The sequence below is a fragment of the Armigeres subalbatus genome, unplaced genomic scaffold (genome assembly GCF_024139115.2).
Source record: "Armigeres subalbatus isolate Guangzhou_Male unplaced genomic scaffold, GZ_Asu_2 Contig750, whole genome shotgun sequence".
In the NCBI taxonomy this organism is placed as follows: domain Eukaryota; kingdom Metazoa; phylum Arthropoda; class Insecta; order Diptera; family Culicidae; genus Armigeres; species Armigeres subalbatus.
In genome coordinates this window covers 271,793-290,716 of record NW_026943535.1, presented here as the reverse complement: position 1 = coordinate 290,716, position 18,924 = coordinate 271,793, and the positions used below count along the sequence as shown (strand labels likewise).

The following is an 18,924-nucleotide window of genomic DNA, read 5'->3' as shown; positions in this document are numbered from 1 at the left end:
GGAGGAACTTCCGGAGGAATTCCTGGAGGAACTTCCGGAGGAATTCCTGGAGGAACTTCCGGAAGAATTCCTGGAGGAACTTCCGGAGGAATTCCTGGAGGAACTTCCGGAGGAATTCCTGGAGGAACTTCCGGAGGAATTCCTGGAGGAACTTCCGGAGGAATTCCTGGAGGACCTTCGGGAGGATTTCCTGGAGGAACTTCGGGAGGAATTCCGGGGTGCACTTCCGGGGGAATTCCTGGAGGAACTTCCGGAGGAATTCCTGGAGGAACTTCCGGAGGAATTCCTGGAGGAACTTCCGGAGGAACTTCCGGAGGAATTCCTGGAGGAACTTCCGGAGGAATTCCTGGAGGAACTTCCGGAGGAATTCCTGGAGGAACTTCCGGAGGAATTCCTGGAGGAACTTCCGGAGGAATTCCTGGAGGAACTCCCGGAGGAATTCCTGGAGGAACTTCCGGAGGAGTTCCTCGAGGAACTTCCGGAGGAGTTCCTGGAGGAACTTCCGGAGGAGTTCCTGGAGGAACTTCCGGAGGAGTTCCTGGAGGAACTTCCGGAGGAGCTCCTGGAGGAACTTCCAGAGGAATTTCCGGAGGAACTTCCAGAGGAATTTCCGGAGGAACTTCCAGAGGAATTTCCGGAGGAACTTCCAGAGGAACTTCCAGAGGAATTTCCGGAGGAACTTCCAGAGGAATTTCCGGAGGAACTTCCAGAAGAATTTCCGGACGAACTTCCAGAGGAATTTCCGGAGGAACTTCCAGAGGAATTTCCGGAGGAACTTCCAGAGGAATTTCCGGAGGAACTTCCAGAGGAATTTCCGGAGGAACTTCCAGAGGAATTTCCGGAGGAACTTCCAGAGGAATTTCCGGAGGAACTTCCGGAGGAATTTCTGGAGGAGTTTTCGGAAGAATTCCTGGAGGAACGTCCTGCCGAAATCCTGGTGGATCTTTTTAGAGATACTTCCTGTGGAATATCTGGAGAAATGTTCAGAGGACATACTTGATGAACTTTTTAAAGAACTTGTGAAAAAGAACTTCTGAGCCGTCGTCAAGAAAAACGCAAGTTCCATTAGAAGCTCAATGCATCCCGCCAAGGTTTCGTTCCGCGAGCCGCGATGTGTAGGGATAAGGATGGGAGCAGTGCCATGAAATGTTAATATCAATGGGACTTTTTGACCCGAATGTGAACTTAGCCTATCAAGATTTCAATTGAACACAGAGATGTCAATTAAGGAGCCCTGATCTATTCAATTGACAGCAGCAAACGTATTCATTCGTTTGACTTTTAGTCAATATTATTATTGTTATTATAGAGTTTTGGCACTTCCTCAGCAAGCGTGCTGGGAATTTTCACCTACCCCGGGCAATCTGAATGCCAAAGGGGATTAGGCTCTGTGGATCTCATTCGCCGGTTGACTTAAAATCCTATAATAAACGTTTGCACCGGATGTATTAGTTATGGTGGTTCAGGAATCTTCTTACGATGCTGCAAGTTCCAAGAACCACTGTCTTTTGGATGCTATGGAGGTTATGAGATAGTTCCAGCTCTCCTAAGGATCTCAGAAGAGATTTCAGGACGATTCCGGTTGCTGAGATAACAACCGGAATTATACGCACGTCCTCCAGGTGCCACATCTGCTTCAACTCCTCCGCCAAGTCGTGGTACTTCGTTATCTTGTTGGAGAATGTTGTTTGGACATTATGGTCTAGCGGTACAGCAATGTCGATGAGGGTTACCCGCTTCATCCTTTTGTCGTAGACCACAATATCGGGCCGATTGGCACGAATGAGGACATCCGTTATGATCTCGCGATCCCAGTACAGCTTCACGAAACTATTTTCCAGAACCGGGACAGGCACATATTTGTAGTAGGCGACAAACTGGTTAACCAAGTTGTGCTTTAAAGCAAGCTGTTGGTGCACAATCTTGGCTACTTCGTTATGACGGCCGAGATAGGCTGAATCAGCTAAGGCTGAACACCCGGACACGATATGTTCGATCGTCTCTCCTACTGAATTGCACTTCCTGCAGCGGTCCTCCACGTTTTCGTGCAATATATAGTGCCGATAGTTCTTCGTCGCAATTACCCGGTCCTGGATGGCTATCATGAATCCTTCTGTTTCCGAGAAGAGTTCACCCCGCACCAGCCACGTATTCGACGCCGCTTTGTCGATATATTCCAGTTGATGGGGGTGCGTCCCATGTAACTCCTTCTGCTTCCACGATGCGATCATCTCGTCGACAGATTTGATGTCGCAATTCAGCTGATAGTCCTCCTGCGCCAGATGCAGGGCACTGAATCCGTGGTCAGCTTCATACACAGCGCGATAGATTTCGTGGCGGTTCTGGCTTTCCACGAAGTATCTTCGCAACTGCTGGATCTGGAAAACACATAGTGTTTGTATATCGGTGACACCTCTTCCTCCTACTGTACGTGGCAGGGTGACTCTCTCAATGGACGATTTTGGATGGCGCATGCGATGCTTAGTGAACGCCACTCGTACTGCTCGTTCTAACGCCTCCAAGTCAGTCTTGGTCCACTTCACCACCCCGAAACTGTATGTCAACAAGGGCACAGCAAACTTGTTTATCGCCTTCGCCTTGTTGCCGGCCGACAAGAGGCTCTTCAAAATACCGTTGACACGATGCAAGAACTTTTCCTGCAGCTCTTTCTTGATCGTCGTATGGCGAATTCCTTTCAGTTGCAGGAAACCTAGGAACTTGTACGTTTCGCCTTCAACCATGTTTCGAATCTCCTCCTGTTCGTTGACGCGGAAACTGTCGGCATCCACCAGGTGACCCCGGTGTAGATGTATGGATCGACATTTATCGATACCAAACTCCATCCGGATGTCGTTGCTGAATACTGTTACAAGCCGCAGAAATTGGTGCAGCTTCTCCACAGATTCCGCAAACAGCTTCAAGTCGTCCATAAAGAAGGTGTGGGTAATGTTTGTACTCCTTTCCCCACTCTTCAAATGATAGCCATAGTTGTGTTGGTTGAGTGCTCTGCTAAGAGGGTTCATGGCAAGGCAAAACCATAGAGGACTAAAGGTATCGCCTTGGAATATGCCCCTCCTGATGCTGAGAGTCCTGGACCGTAACACCTTTTCTCCGTCGGTAATGTGTAGGGATGTGCTCCACATCCCCATAGCGTGCTGCATTAGCCTGATGACGTTACCGTCTATCTTATACAACTGCAGTACCTTAAGAATGTACGAGTGAGGTACTGAGTCGTATGCCGTTTTATAGTCGATATACGCCATGCTCAGGTTTCTTTGCTTGTGGGTGGCCTGCCCAACAACGACTGCATCAATGATGACCTGATCCTTGCAGCCTCGTGTGTTACGTCGACAACCTTTTTATTCCTCGGTCATTCATCAGGTTGTTTTCGTCGCAATGGTTCTGCACCCTCCTTGCTATTACCGATGACCGCACTTTGAACAGACTCGACAGGCACGTAATTGGTACTTGGCTGGGTTCAAAGTGCTCCCGGCAGAAGATAAGTGACACCCTCGTGATAAATTCTGGTAGCTGCCCGGGGTTATCTAGTACGGTGTTGAAGCATTCCGCCATCCGCCCGAGGACCGTTGAGTTTTTTATACCAGAAATTATGCACAAAATCGGGTCCTGGTGCAGCCCAATTCCTGGTATACCGAGTAGCCTCACGTATGTCTTGGGCGGTCGCGTTGATAGCGGTCATGTCTCCAATTCCACCACAATATTGCTCTTCTTCTGCCATCCACACCCCATCGCCGTTGTGTATGACGGGGTTCTCCCATAGATTGGACCAAAACTGCGTGACTTCTCCAATCTCCGGAAGGCCCTCGCCAAAGTCGGCTTTGTCGTTTCGGATGTGGTTGTAGAACTTCCTTTCGTTGATGTTGAACATTCGATTTTGCTCCTTTCTCTTCGAACATTCTCCATAACGTCGCAGTCGTTTAGCAAGAGCACTCAACCGCTATACATGGGTGTCAAGGATCTCAGTTATGTTCGCCTCGGTGAGATCACGGAGTTCTGTGGGTTTCACAATTTCAGCAACATTCCGAACTAGCCTGGTTAATCGATTCCCCTGCTTGTACTGTGCTAATCGACCAACCTTTGACCGCAGTGTGGCGATGCGGGTCTCCAGACGTCGCATCCACGCGGGTTTTCGTGCTTTGGGGCGTACGCGTCCATCACTCTCACCTTGTGGGCGCGTTCGCAATCCCAACGTTCTTACAACAGCCACTGCAGCCGAATACACGATAAATTGCAGCTCCTCAAGGTTCTCCATGGTTTCCAAGTACTGTGGCAAAATATCCTGGTTAATGATGCTTACTGTACTCGTCAACCGATAGGAGTACTGCAACTTGGGTATCCGGTGTCGGGACATGGGGTCTGTCCCACGGAACTGTGTAACTGCTGTGCCCATATGATTAGCTAGTTCGTCCTTCAATTGCTGTCGTTGCAATTCCACTGTTGGTCCTGGAGCGGCGGGTGCTATCGAATCGCGACGGTTACTTGCGATTGATGCATCCAACCCAACAGAGCTCCTTCTCGACGTATCGCTCGATCTTGCCTCCTCCTCCTCTCCTAGTTCCCTCTGCACTTCCCGCTTAATGTACTCTACGTCTTCTGGAGTCAGCATATTATGTGACATAATAGCTCTCTGGCGTGTGTACAACTTGTTCTGGTAAAGCTGGGGTGCAAACCGAGGGAACCTCTCATTGAACATCTCCAGCATCGCCGGTCTGCCGGACATATCCGTCTCCATCCTGGTGCAAACGTAGTAGCAACGGATCACGTACTGATTCATCTCCCTTGTCCACATGATCCGTTGCCGTCGGCGGCCCGCTAACGTGAGTGATTGACGTCGATCAACCACAGCAACATCAGCAGGTGCAGCATTGCCTTGGTGATTTCTTCTGCTGCCGTTTCTGTTTTGCCTTGTCGGCACGGGTTGAGCCCGATGACTAGAGGGTCGCTGTTGCACCTCTCCTTCCTCTAGTCGCTGGCCGCTCACTCTGTCCCCCGTTCCAGGACCAGCTCCAGTAGGGGCTCCCTCCTCGGGCAATCGCATGGGTGGTATTGTTCTTGAGCGTAACTCCATATTTGGGTGTGCTTTCATTCCCGGAAGCTACGGGTTCTGTAAAGTTATTTAATTCTTTACAGTGCTAAATAGCTAGGTTCAAGCGCCAGTGCTCGCCCGAGGGTGGTTTTTCATTGGTGCTTAGGAATTGGGCCTTCAGCTCCCACCTACTCGAAATGGTGGTTTTTCATGGACGCCCAGGGTATTTCACCTGAGCTCCCACCTACCTATTATTATTATTATTATTATTATTATTATTATTATTATTGATACATTCATCGGACAATTTTGCCTACATGAACACTTATTTGCTAAAAAAAAATAGTAGAATTAAATTAAACATTCGACAGTCGGTCTCGAAAAACTCTAGCACTAACATTGAAATCAAATAAATAATAATATGAATTGAACAAAGAACACATAGCTCTTATTGGTTCGTTCTGTGCATAATCTGTCCTGTGTTGTTGAAGCCTCAAAAATCTTCGGTGTCGTAGTGGCCGAGGGACAATATTCATGCCAATTTGAGCGAGGATCCATGGGGCATTTAGCTCACCTAGAAGTGTTTTGGCAACAAATGTGGCTCTCATATCGTTCCGTCTCTTCTGTAGTGTATCCATACCTAGCAAACGGCAACGGCTCTCATAAGATGGCAGATCATTGGGTCTTTGCCAAGGAAGAAATCTAAGCGCGTACTTTATGAACTTAGATTGGATTCTCTCAATTCTTTCGATCCAAACGCTGTGAACAGGACTCCACACAACAACTGCTGTTTCCAGTATAGACCGAACTAAGCTAAAGTATAGTGACCTCAAACAGTATGGATCACGGAACTCCGAAGAAATCCGGAAGATGAACCCTAAATTCCGATTGGCTTTATTGATGACGTGACTGTAATGTTCCCGAAAATTTAATTCAGAATCTAGCATAACGTCGAGATCCTTCACAACGCGGCTCCTTTCTACTGATTCGTTTCCGATATGATAGTCCCAGATAATGGGAGATTTTTTCCTGGCGAACGATATTATGGTGCACTTTTTCACATTGATGATCAGGAAATTACGTCTACACCAGTCCACAAATTTGTCGATGAACATTTGCAGAAATTGGCAGTCGTATTTTGAAATCGTCGGCATAGACAATTTTACAATTTTGGGGCATGACAAAACATACGTCGTTGAAGAACAAGTAGAAAAGCAGAGGCCCTAGATTGCTTCCTTGTGGCATGCCGGAGTTGTTGCTGAAAGGTTCAGACTCAGTAGTTCCCAATTTCACGCTCAGCTGTCGGCCGATAAGGTATGACTCCATCCACCTTACTAAGTTTGTCGCTACTCCTAAGCGTTCTAATTTAGCCAGAAGAATACGATGATTTCCTCTATCAAAAGCTGATTTAAGATCCGTGTAGACCAAATCTACCTGAATTCCGAGTTCCATAGATTTCAAGCACAGTGAAGTGAATTGCACTAGATTTGTTGCTATTGATCTGCCAGGGAAGAATCCATGTTGGTCTGGCGAGATATACATCTTTGGTGATCGAAATAATTCACTGCTCACCAAAATTTCGAGGACTTTGGATCCTGCGCTCAGTGATCCCAAGTAACATTTTGAGTTTTATCATAGTATATTAGCGGGTTTGGAGAACAAATTTTCAAGACTAGCAATAAAACTAATATCTACATATCAACCTCTTGACGACCGCTATAAGATTATGTTATGACCAAGTGGACCACTCTTGAGAGCGTCTTCAAAGCAAGTTGAAGAATGTTCATAAAACCGCTGTCAAAAAAAAGAAATTTCTTTTTCGTGGAGCTTTTTGTTATTGTTTAGGAGGAAAAGCAGACTAGTATAAATAGATTAAAAAAAAAACAACATTCATGGTCATTGCGATCATGGATGAAAAACATTACACAATAATCGGAAATTGGATGCTCCAAAATTCGTTGGCGTGCATTTCCTTTTTATGCGCGTTCGAATTTCTGGTGAAACCAGGTAAAAAAATCAATTTAGTAAAGCGCGCCGTCATGATATTGTAGTTTACGACTTATTAATTAGTGAAAATAAATATTAAATCGATATGCTGTCTATTTTTCTAGTGGCATTCCGATTCGCTAAAAAACATTTATGCCTCAATATTTGAAAATCATCGAGAAATGCCGCCGTTATTAATAATGGTAATAATTAATAATGGCATAATATTATGGCCAATATAAAATCAATTCTATGCTAACAGCATGGCTACGGTCAAAATAAAATTTGCATAACTTTCAAAAATGAAATGTTTTTTGCTGAAAGTTGCGGCACTCGGTTCCTTTCGATTAGTTCTTCTTTATGCGATGGTTCTACATTCCAACGGGAGCTTGGCCTGTTTATCAACCTAATGTCCAGTTAGCATTTCCACAACTAAGAATACTATATATAATAGCCCTGTTTGTCTGTCCGGTGACTAGCCAACCAGACGCAGCACGCGGGGAAATTCTCACAAAAATAAAATATTTGACACTTCGATTCTTTTTTACTATCAGATGCAGAAAACAAAACGAGTGACAACCTTAGACAACCAGACACAGCATTTGATGAAAAAAATCACAGACAACAGACGTTGAAAATTTTGATTTTTGAAAATAAAACACTTGCCACGGGCGCTACAGCGTCCACAAATAAACTAGTAACTGATATTCTTAAAAGTTTTTCTAATTCCAGTAAAATACAAATTTCAACCTTATCATATTATTACAAATTATACTTTGTCATATGTATGGATCATCCATATTATTTCGTTAATCAATTCATTGAACAAAAAAATGAAAGTAATAAACTCCAATGGAAAACTTCTTACATGAAAAGTGCCGTGAGAAGACAGGGAATAGAATCACCCCCGTTAATTTAAACGGTACTTCATTCAAATTAACAAGGTTCATTTACTATCTGCTATTTTGTTTTGATTATGCGTTCCGTTTACCGATGTTAAATTTTTATTTTCGCCATCCCATTTACATTTACTGAATGACGTTAAAACCATTTTTAATTTGAACGATGTTCGAGCCAGCGGTGTTCACATTGAAAGCGGTCAAACTACCAGGTCCATGGTAACTTGAATAAGACTTATGCTTCCAGCAGCAGCAGAAGAACATCTCAAATCGTGATCATCTCACCATTCGTTGCGTATTCGTATTTATAGCATTTTAATTTACCGGTAGTAAAATGACACGTTCCATTAGTTTATTCTATTATTATTATCTGTTTTATTGTTATTGTTTTATTGTTTATTGTTTTATTGTTAATAAACAACAATATTTTAAATATGCGAATATTCAATTTGGAATATTGTGTTGAATGTTCTCTTTGTTTAAGATATTTGAGAAACATGTAACAGAAACATTTGTTTTTAACCATTCGAATGACCATAGTTCATGAAATTTAACATGAACATTATGTTCTTGTACAATGCCATTATAAACCTTTTGAAAACCACCAAATTTTTTTTTAGGTTATGCGTAAGACAAGTCTATGACCAATATATCCGTCTATATGACAGTTTTTAAAATTAGTTTTATTGAAGTCCTCAGGATAATCATTAGACCTCTTATAAGCTCATGAGATATTTGACGTTTGTGGATTTATTGAGCGTTTTATTACGGTTTTGAAGATAACTATAAGTCTTCGAATGAAGCCAATCTCGCAGCATTGAACAAAGCAGCGATAAAACCGTTACAAAACTTAAATAAATCCATGCAGCCTTGAAATTGTTACTTGGGATGTCACTCCACGGTAGTTTGATATGTCACGCTTGTTTCCTTTTTTAAATGCTAGAAATATGATGAATTTTTTCCAACATACTTGAAATATTGCCTGAGCCAAGGATTTATTGTAAATTGCTCTCAAATGCCCACAGAGAGCGGCATGACACTTAGTCAACACAATGGGGGGAATCCCATCAGGCCCTGGGGCAAACGAAGGTTTCAGTTTCCTAATAGCTCTCAAGACATCTTCATCATCAAACTCACGAATGACTGTATGCAGTGCATTTAACGGAACATCCGTTATGGCGCTATCAATTTCATCTTGACTACTCTCACTATCATCGAAAGTACTCGCAAACTGTTTGGCAAACAAATTGCAAATGCCCTCTTTATTAGTGGATGTTTCGTTCTCTAAAAACTTGCTTGACGGTAAGCCAGTTTCCTTCCGTTTCTCGTTGACAAAAGACCAGAAGCGCCTAGGATCTTTTCTAAGGTCACCCTGTTTTCGTACCACATATCGACCATAAAGCACCCGATTATAGTTTTATATTTCGAACTCGCAATGTTGAACATTCTTTTAGTGAATGGGTTCCGATTGCTGGAGAAAATCCTCAAGGTACTTGCACGTTGCCGTTTTAAAAATTGAAGGCGATGATTGGATCAAGGTGGTTTGCGGCGACCGCACAAAATCTGGAAATAGTAGCGTTAACGTAGTAGTGAAGAACTGGACTGCTTCATTTACGTCGTGCGTTAAGTACAGGGGAGACCAGTCAACAGAGAGAAGAGCCTGGTTCAGTTGTTCGAAGTTAGTTCTAGAGAAATCCAGCATTCCATCATCTACGGCCTCAGAGAAGACTGTTCGCGTCGGGCATCGTACCACGGTGATAAATGGATCGATTGGTATGAGAGCTTCAGGTGGTTCAACGAGATTACACATTGTTAAGGCATCTTCGCTGACGAAGACTAGATCCAACGTTCGTAGCAGGCGGTTCTTTGTTACATTCAGTTGTTTCAGGTTCAGTACCGACATTCCATCGTAGAAAGCAATACTGGAAGAAGTGGAATCGGTAGGCTCAGGGTAAGCATAACCCGCGGGTGTGGCACGCCAGCATAAGTCAGGTAAATTAAAATCACCAAACAGAATATGAGCAGTGCGAATGTCACAGGATGAGACGATTGCAGAGATCGCGCTAATATGATTCTCGATATTGCCTCGGTTTCTAGATTGATCAGGAGGAATGTAAACTACACCCAGACGAACTGTTTGTTCGTTGATTTCAATATTCACCCATAGATGTTCCAAGCTAGCATCGATAATGATGGGGCTGCATCGGGAGGAACTGAATGTATTCTTAATAGCTATGAGTACTCCACCCCCACGTAATTTACCGGAGAACTCCGGGTTTCGATCATTACGGTACACGGTATAACTATCTCCAAATAATTGAACAGAATTTATGACCTCACATAGCCAGGTTTCTGTCAGAACGATGACATCGTACTCTTGGTCAGATACAGCAACAAAGAAGTCATCCACCTTCGTTCGCAACCCTCTGACGTTCTGGTAGTAAATGCACATGGAATCGCCCGGGGTTGAAACACTGCACGTTTGGTCATCGGAAGTAGACGGAAGCTAGAAATGTTGAGTTCTATTGAGAACGAGAGCAGCATCTTCCTTTGCTTCGGGTGGACATATACAGGTCTTGTATTTACCTGGACCAGCTGAGTCGTCAAGTTGGTGATTCAAATCCAACGGTGGAGGAGAAATGAGATTGGTGTTAACTGAACCGCACGGTATACAGACAACAAAGTAAGCTCGGCATCGTCGACGGATTAGATCTTTACTGTACGTCACATCCTTCTGTCTGTCGATTTCACGATAGTACAGACCACGAAGAGGTTTGGAAGGTTATGGACAAGAATAGCTTTCCCGGGAAGCTTACAAGGCTGATACAAGCAGCATTGGATTATGTGGAGATTTCGGACGAACACTCCAGTTCTCCCGAGACCCGCCAGGGACTACGAGAAGGTGATGGATGGACTTTCGCGCCTGTTATTCAATATTGTGCAAGAAGGTGACATGTGGAGAATCGTGTGTAACAGCCGAGGTATGATTTTCATAAGGTCCAGTCAATGTATTATGTTTCGCGGATAACGTGGACAGCGCGACAGGACCCGCCTGAGAAGCTATCGTACGAAAGGCGAGATCCAGAAGAAACTGCGGACAAAAAATATTCACACCCACACCAAATGTACCATACGTATAAAATGCTCGTAAGACGGGTAGTCCTCTATGGACGTGAAGCTAGCACCAAGTTCGAGGAGGTCCAGTATTAAAAAGGTGGCAAAAACTGGAAGGATGAGATGGTTAGGGTTTATTGCAAGAATGCCGGACAAAGATGGCAGGTACAAGCCAGTGGGGAGCACAGCAAGTTAGGTAGGCGGGCCAATTTCAAAACTATTTACAAGCTTGGGACGCAATCGAGTATGGAGAGATGTGGCTTCGAAACGTGTAGATACAAGCGAAATAAATAAAATGAAGGGAGAGACCTTCCTGTTAGACAAAGTTAAATTATAATTCAAGCATTATTGGTTCTTACCAAAGCATAAATTGGAAATTATTTCTGAAAAATATTCACGATAAACCTGCTCAACTATAAGACATATTCCTTCCCTGATTCTGGCCACCGGAATGCGCCCATTATGCACAACCGCCGATCAAATTTGTGACCGCATGGTCCCACCAGTATGTCCACAAAAAAAGTAGCTCTTCGTACACGTTCGTTTTCGTTTGCGGTCGATGTCGCCAGTTTCGGGGCAAAACGGGAGTTCCCTCCTCCGGAGATAAGATACTCATTTGTTAATGATATTTGATTGTCCCGCGGTGTCCATCTCAATTAATCATCGAACGTTTCGAAGGTGGCTCCCGCGCGCCCAGCCAACAGCGTCCTCATGAATGGACGACAGACAGCGATGAATGGTGATGGCCTTCGAAGGCTGCCCACGGATTTCGGTGGCCGAACAACGACAGCATATGGATTTTAGCATAAACAGCTAATTTTTCAACGGCTTGCCGGGAGATTCGGTGAGTGTTGGTTTTATTTTTTCAAGTTTTTCAATCTATTCAAATCTATCGGGCTACCGTTTAGTGGGACAAGCTTGTGCGCATCAAGTGGGCGTGAGAATCGTTTTGCCAACGGTGTGCTAAAAACATAATCCAGTGTAGAGATCCATTTGTCAATGTGATGTCGCTGTAATTGAAGCAAGATGAAACTACTAAAATTGTGAAGAACATGTCTCGTTTTTACTGAATGAGGTTGTTGTTCAATTCTTACATACATTGGCGTGTGCAGTCAAGCTCAATTGTGAAGAGTCAGTCAATATTTTTCCAATCAAGTTGAAATCCCAATTTCATATTTTCATATTTGATGCTTAATTTGTTAAATTAAGTGTTTTTTTTTTTCAATTTTCAATAATAAAATATATATATATATATATATATATATATATATATATATATAGGGGGTCCCGTAGCGTAGTTGGCTACACGTTCGCCTTACAAGCGAATGGTCATGGGTTCGATTCCCAGCCCTTCCACCAAACCCTCGTCAGTCGCCGGATCCGCAGCCCATACGGTGGCGTTTGGGGTACGCGCCTTACCGTCACGGCTGCCTGATGACGACTGACACTTTGACACTCTTCTCGGAGGCATTCCTCCAACGTTACCCGGATAAATGGCAACCGAACAATACAACGATCAATGGATACACGACATGGACAAACGGACACAATGGACTCACGACGAGATGGACTGGCACCGACAACAATAATGGTAATGGAAATCTAAAAATAGATGCTGTGTGGATTCTGTACAGCAGAATACCACAGTAGATCTCGGCACAGTAGCGGTTAAGTAACACAGAGTGCCTAACAAATAAATAAAGGAATAAAAAAAATATATATATATACATATATGCGATTCTACTGTAATATTTCACTAGGACAAGTTACTCAAAATTTTGGCATTTGAGAAGGACTCATTATAGAAAAGGGAATTCAAATAAGAGACTGGTTGTCCCTTTCGATACAGAAAAGGGAAGATTAGTTAGCTTCCCCAAACTCTTTGCTCTGTACGCCAATGGAGCCTTGATACAACATGATGCAATCAGAACCAAAAAGCGATAAAATCAAGACAAAACTTCCAATAAATCAACTGGGGCGAGCATCAACGGGGAACAATGACCGTCAGGCTAATAAAAACAATTTGCTCCAGTGTGAGCAAAAACAATCAAATCAAGCCGGTAAGCTCGGGGAGCGAAAGCACATCAAAGGACCACATGTAGCAGCAATTGCATTCTGGCCAGAGTGGAAAATAAATATGTTCCAATCTGACAGTTGAATACGATTTCGCATGTTCTCTTCCCGTCGTCGTCGACCGATGTTGAAGTGCATGATTATCCGTATCTTAGCTTCTTCTGCGCTTACTCAGGGCACCAGATGCATTGAAGTTGTACCACACTCACAACACTGACTGCCTTACCGCATGTCATGGTGCCAATTGATGAGCACTGGAGCAATAACTGGAGCAGAAGCATATCTGCAACAGGGGCCGACTACAGTTAAGTATCATACTACACGAATTATTTTAACACGAGGAGCAAGTTTAAAATCTTATGTATTTTTATCTTTTAATTGGGGAATGTATTTTTGTTTTAAATTAAAAAAAAGCACTTGGGTTCGTTTTAACAGCCAGAAGTGCTTTTACATACCCGTTTTAGATACGTTCTAGGGGACCTGACTGTATATCGAATATCCGTAGCCACCACGTGAGGAACGCTATATCGAACAAATGACACTGCAATAATTTGCTCGAACAGAGAAGCTTTGTAAGATAAAGTTTGAAGTCGGTTTGATGTTTTTTCGTACCAACATGATGCAGTTACAGTGTGAATGCGACAGAATGAGATCGAGAGGATGTACAGAATAAGAATTGTAATTGTAACAAGAATTAGAAATAGAATTGGTCGGATTAGGCACATTATACTAAAATTCATCAACAATGGTAGAGGTGAGCCAGCCCAGGGCTAAAAACCTCTAAAATAAAGACAAAAAAAAAATGAACAATGAAAAGCACATAAAAATGACACAATGATTTAAACGCAAAAAAGTGATATACATCATAAATCGAATAACATGAGCGAGCGTACATTCTTTTTACAAAACTTAGAAGTGACAGTTCTCAATTAAAAACTTACCAGTCATTAGAATGGTAGGTGCTTTCTCATCAGGAAGTCTATCAAAAACAATTCGATGTTTGTAAAAAGTAATCAACCGTCATTTTAAAGTTTAATTTTAGTTTGACTCGGGAAATATAGAGTATTTTATACATAGAGTTGCTCAAAGAGTGAAGCCAAATTTACCTTTTGAACTGTCAAACCGTCTTCCTATCGAGCAAAGTAAACAAATGCTTGTTGGCAAGGCGGAAGTATTGTTATTGCCTGATGATTACTATGGCTCATTAAAACACATGAACTAAAATGTATTAAATTTGTTTTAGAAACAGCGTAAACACATTTCAACACACCCCCTCCCCCAATAAAGCAGTAACAAGAAACTGGCTTTTTTGCAACCTGTAGGTGGCCTGGCTATCGAATTGAAAAGCTTCGGCAGTGAACACATTTGAATGGAGCTATCAGTGATGCCGAAATGATGCAATCAAAAGGGTACGCGACGTTTCAGTTGTCACGCGATTTTGTCGCCATTGGTATAGAAGCATAAATAGACCATTGCTTGCAGCGCCCCAACGATAGAATCGCGGCGACTAGTTCTCGCCGTCGCGGCGATAAAATCGCTTGGATCTGACAATTTTGGCCTGATGAACAGTAAGAAATACATTGTGAGAATGATGAAAATTTTATTAAACCTGTGCGCCACTACGCCACGCCGTCGCCGAAAATTTTTCAAGCCGTCGCTGCCGTTAAAATAAACGGCGCGCCGCTGTATGAAAATTGCCCACGTCGCTGATTATTTTTACCACGCCAATGGCATTTTCCTGTAGGTCTAGATTTATCTCTGTTGTCGGAAATAAATATTTTCAGCCAAGTTTATATGACAATATTCTTATTTACAATTATGCAACATTTATTCTCATGTTCAATAAAGTCTAGCCAACAAAATTGAAAACTGATGAAAACTTTTATTTAAAGCAGCTTTTTCAAAAGTACTTATTCAGCCTAAATTGTTTTGTTGGAACCACTTGTTGTACAACTATGCTCGTCAAACTAAATAATATTTATTCAAACGAAATGCACCTGAATTTAATTCTTCAGAAAATAAAAATTGTCGAGAATCAAGATATCGAAATCCACACGAAATTCATTCAATTCAAATTTAATTCAATTCAAAAAATTTCTTCTGAGTTTGATTAGTTTCTATTAGAGATATTTCTGGAAGTGTCATTGGAAGATGTTTAAGGATATTCTTTAGCTATTTTTAGAGACATCTTGTAGAACTTCTGTAAATCTCTAAAGAAAAAAGGAGAACTACCAGTAATTTCCTCATGATATGTCGGAGGAGTTTTCCAGGAAATTTCCGGAAAGTCTGAGGATTTCTGGGCAGAATTCTTGAAGAAATTATTTAGAAGTTTCCATGGAATTGCCGGAGAGATTCTTGAAAGAATTTGTAAAAAGTTCTTGGAAAAAATTCGTAGATTTCTTAACCAAAGTGGCGGAGAATTATTTTCCAAGAAAATTCATTTGTAAAGACTTTCAGGAGAATCCTTGGAGAATTTTGGATTGAGAATTTCTGAAAGGTTTCCATGGAATGCGCTGAAAATTTTATAGATCTAGATTTCGCAATTTAATTTCCAAAGTTCTTCAAGAATTCCTGGACAATTTTCCGGAAGAGTTCCGAAAGGTTGGTGAAGTGGAATTCCATTTGAATTTGGAAGGATCTCAAGAAATATCTGAATAGCCCTCTTGAATTTCTGTAAGTATGCGAAGTAATTTATGAATGTTTGAAGCTCCAGAGGTTGAGGAGAAATTCTATAGTAATTATATAAAAATTGAGGACTTCTCGTGGATTTCATTAAAATCCTGAAGCATTCTTGAAGGAACTTCCGGTGGAATTCCTGAAGATTTTGAAAGATCTCATGGAAGAATTTGGAGTTATCCGATGAAATTGCAGGGCGGAACACCTTGAGGAACTTCTGGAGAATTCGTGAAGGAACTAGAAAATCCAAACGAACTGTGGAACATCCGGCTGTATTCCTGGAGGAAATAATGGGTCAATTCAAATGGACTCTTGGTGGAACTTCGGAGACTCTATAACAATTTCGGAGAAACTTCTGGAAGAACTTCTGAGGAACTCCTGAATGAACTTTGCAGGAAATTCCAGTGAGTTCTAGAAACTCTCGAAGAACTACCAGAAGCTTCCGGAAGAAATCCTTGAGGTACTTCCGGAGTTGCTGAAGCTTCGGAGAATTCATGAAATACTTCAGAAGAATTCCTAGAGGAACTTTCGGAGAATTCCGGAGGAACTGGAGGAATTGAAGGAACTACCACAGGAATTCCGGAACTTCGGAGGAATTCCGAGGAACTTCGGAGAATTCGAGGAACTTCCGGAGAATTCCGGAAGACTTCGGAGAATTCAGAACTTCGGAGGAATTCCGGAGGAACTTCGGAGGAATTCGGAGAACTTCGGAGAACTTCGGAGGAACTTCGGAGGAATTCCGGAGAGAACTTCGAGGAATTCGGAGGAACTTCGGAGGAATTCGGAGGAACTTCGGAAAATTCCGGAGGAACTGGAGAATTCCGAGGAACTCGGAGAATTCCGGAGGAACTTCGGAGGAATTCCAGGAGAATTCCGGAGGAACTTCGGAGGAATTCGGAGAACGAATTCGGAGGAACTTCGGAGAATTCGGAGGAACTTCGGAGGAATTCGAACTTCGGAGAGAATTCCGGAGGAACTTCCGGAGAATTCGGAAGGAACTTCGAGGAATTCCAGAACTTCGAGAATTCCGGAGAACTTCGGAGAATTCGGAGGAACTTCCGGAGGAATTCCGAGGAATTCCGGAGGAACTCGGAGATTCCGAGAAACTTCGGAGATTCCGGAGAGAACTTCGGAGGATTCGGAGGAACTTCGGAGGATTCGGAGGAACTTCCGGAGGAATTCCGAGAACTTCGAGGATGAGGAACTTCGGAGGAATTCCTGGAGAATTCGGAGGAACTTCGGAGGAATTCCGGAGAACTTCGGAGGAATTCCGGAGGAACTTCGGAGGAATTCGGAGAACTTCGAGGAATTCGGAGGAACTGGAGAATTCCGGAGGAACTTCGGAGAATTCCGGAGAACTTCGGAGAATTCCCGGAGGAACTTCGGAGGAATTCGAGGAACTTCCGGAGAATTGGAGGAACTTCGGAGGAATCCGGAGGAACTTCAGGAGAATTCGGAGGAACTTCGGAGGAATTCCCGGAGGAACTTCGGAGAATTCCGGAGAACTTCCGGAGGAATTCCGAGAACCGGAGAATTCCGGAGGAACTCGGGAGAATTCGGAGGAACCGGAGGAATTCCGGAGGAACTGGAGGAATTCCCGGAGAGATTCGAGGAATTCGAGGAACTTCCGGAGTTCCTCAATTCACTCGGAATTCTCATCTCCGGATTCTCGAATTTCGGAAGTTCCTCAGGAATTCTCCGAAGTTCCTCCGAAATTCCCATCATCATATTCAAATCATTTTATTTATATAGTTTAAATAAAACATTACATTTTCACTGTACAAAAAATATTTTTTATAAAAATTTAAAAATTTAAATAATTTCCTAATATTTCAATATATACTCAAATATAAGCTATTTAAATAATAAAATTTTAATAAATTATTATTAATACTAAAATAATTACTCATAATATATAACTTAATAAATAAATTTTAAATTATTATTTTGAAACTCTTGAATATACAAAGAATAACTTTTAATTGATTATAAATTATTTGACCCAAAATATTCTCTTCACCTTGATCAAATCTTTGGAAAGAAATTTTCCAAATTAGACCATCCAGAAACCACGTGGTCATATTTTGAAGATTTTCAACCCCCTCCCCATTGGTCTATCGTAGTTCATTTGGCAGACCCCTTCCCCCTTTGACCACGTGGTTTTTTCAAGTACAAAATTAAAAAAACCATACAACTAAAACATATGGTTAATCAGATCAATTTTGAAGATGGACAATTTCAACTGATTCAAAATCAAACTAAAACCACATGGAAAATAAATTTTCATTATTTCGAAGATTTTATGATGTTATCATGTTGTAATGTGTATCAGGTATGAGGTTATCTAGAACTCGTATACCTTCGATGCATCAGGAGGATACAAAAATGCGGACTCGAGATATGTTATAAAAATTTCGAGAAAAATTTGTAATGGTTTAGAATTTTCCAAAATATTCCTATATTTTTAATTTCTTTATTGGTGATTTTTAAATACATAATTGCAATTTTTGCTTTACAAGTGCTAATTTATTATTGTTTTGGAAAATTTTCAACTGTTTGTGAAATTTTGCATTATTTGCAGAATTCATATTTATTTAATACTTATACCCTGATTTCTTTATTGGCAATTTCCAATTCTATTATGGAAAATTTCTATTTTTCTCTAATAAATAATCTAGAGCCCATCTCTCAAAATTTCTAATTCTTCATTGAAATTTTATTTTGATATTGACTCGTGGAATCAATGATGCCATACTAAACATATTTTCTCGTCACTCTGATGTCTTTCGAAAATTTCCAGGAACTTCTATTCCATATCTCGAATATGCTTTCAGTCAATGGTCCTTTCTTAAGCGACTCATAGAGGAATGAATGTATTATAGATCAATTATCATTTGGAGTTCGGATCATTTGATTTATCCATAACCAAATTATGAAGATATAATATCCCATTAGGTCCATTGGGTTGATATGACAATTTTATTTGTACAAGCTACTACAGACTTTCTAGTTAAAAAATTATGTTGAGCTTTTTGAATGTCTTTACTTGTCATAAAGAGTTTGTACCTTCCCATTTAATTCCACCACTTGATTGTGCACCGGGAATGCATGCAGCAATACGTAACTTCT

The 18,924-nt window shown here is 41.9% G+C and overlaps 1 pseudogene; it reads left to right on the top strand.

The window, feature by feature from the left end:
• The first annotated feature begins 10,716 nt into the window (after window positions 1–10,716).
• LOC134204617 (polyadenylate-binding protein-like) overlaps window positions 10,717–18,924 on the top strand; it is a 22,792-nt pseudogene continuing 14,584 nt past the window's right edge.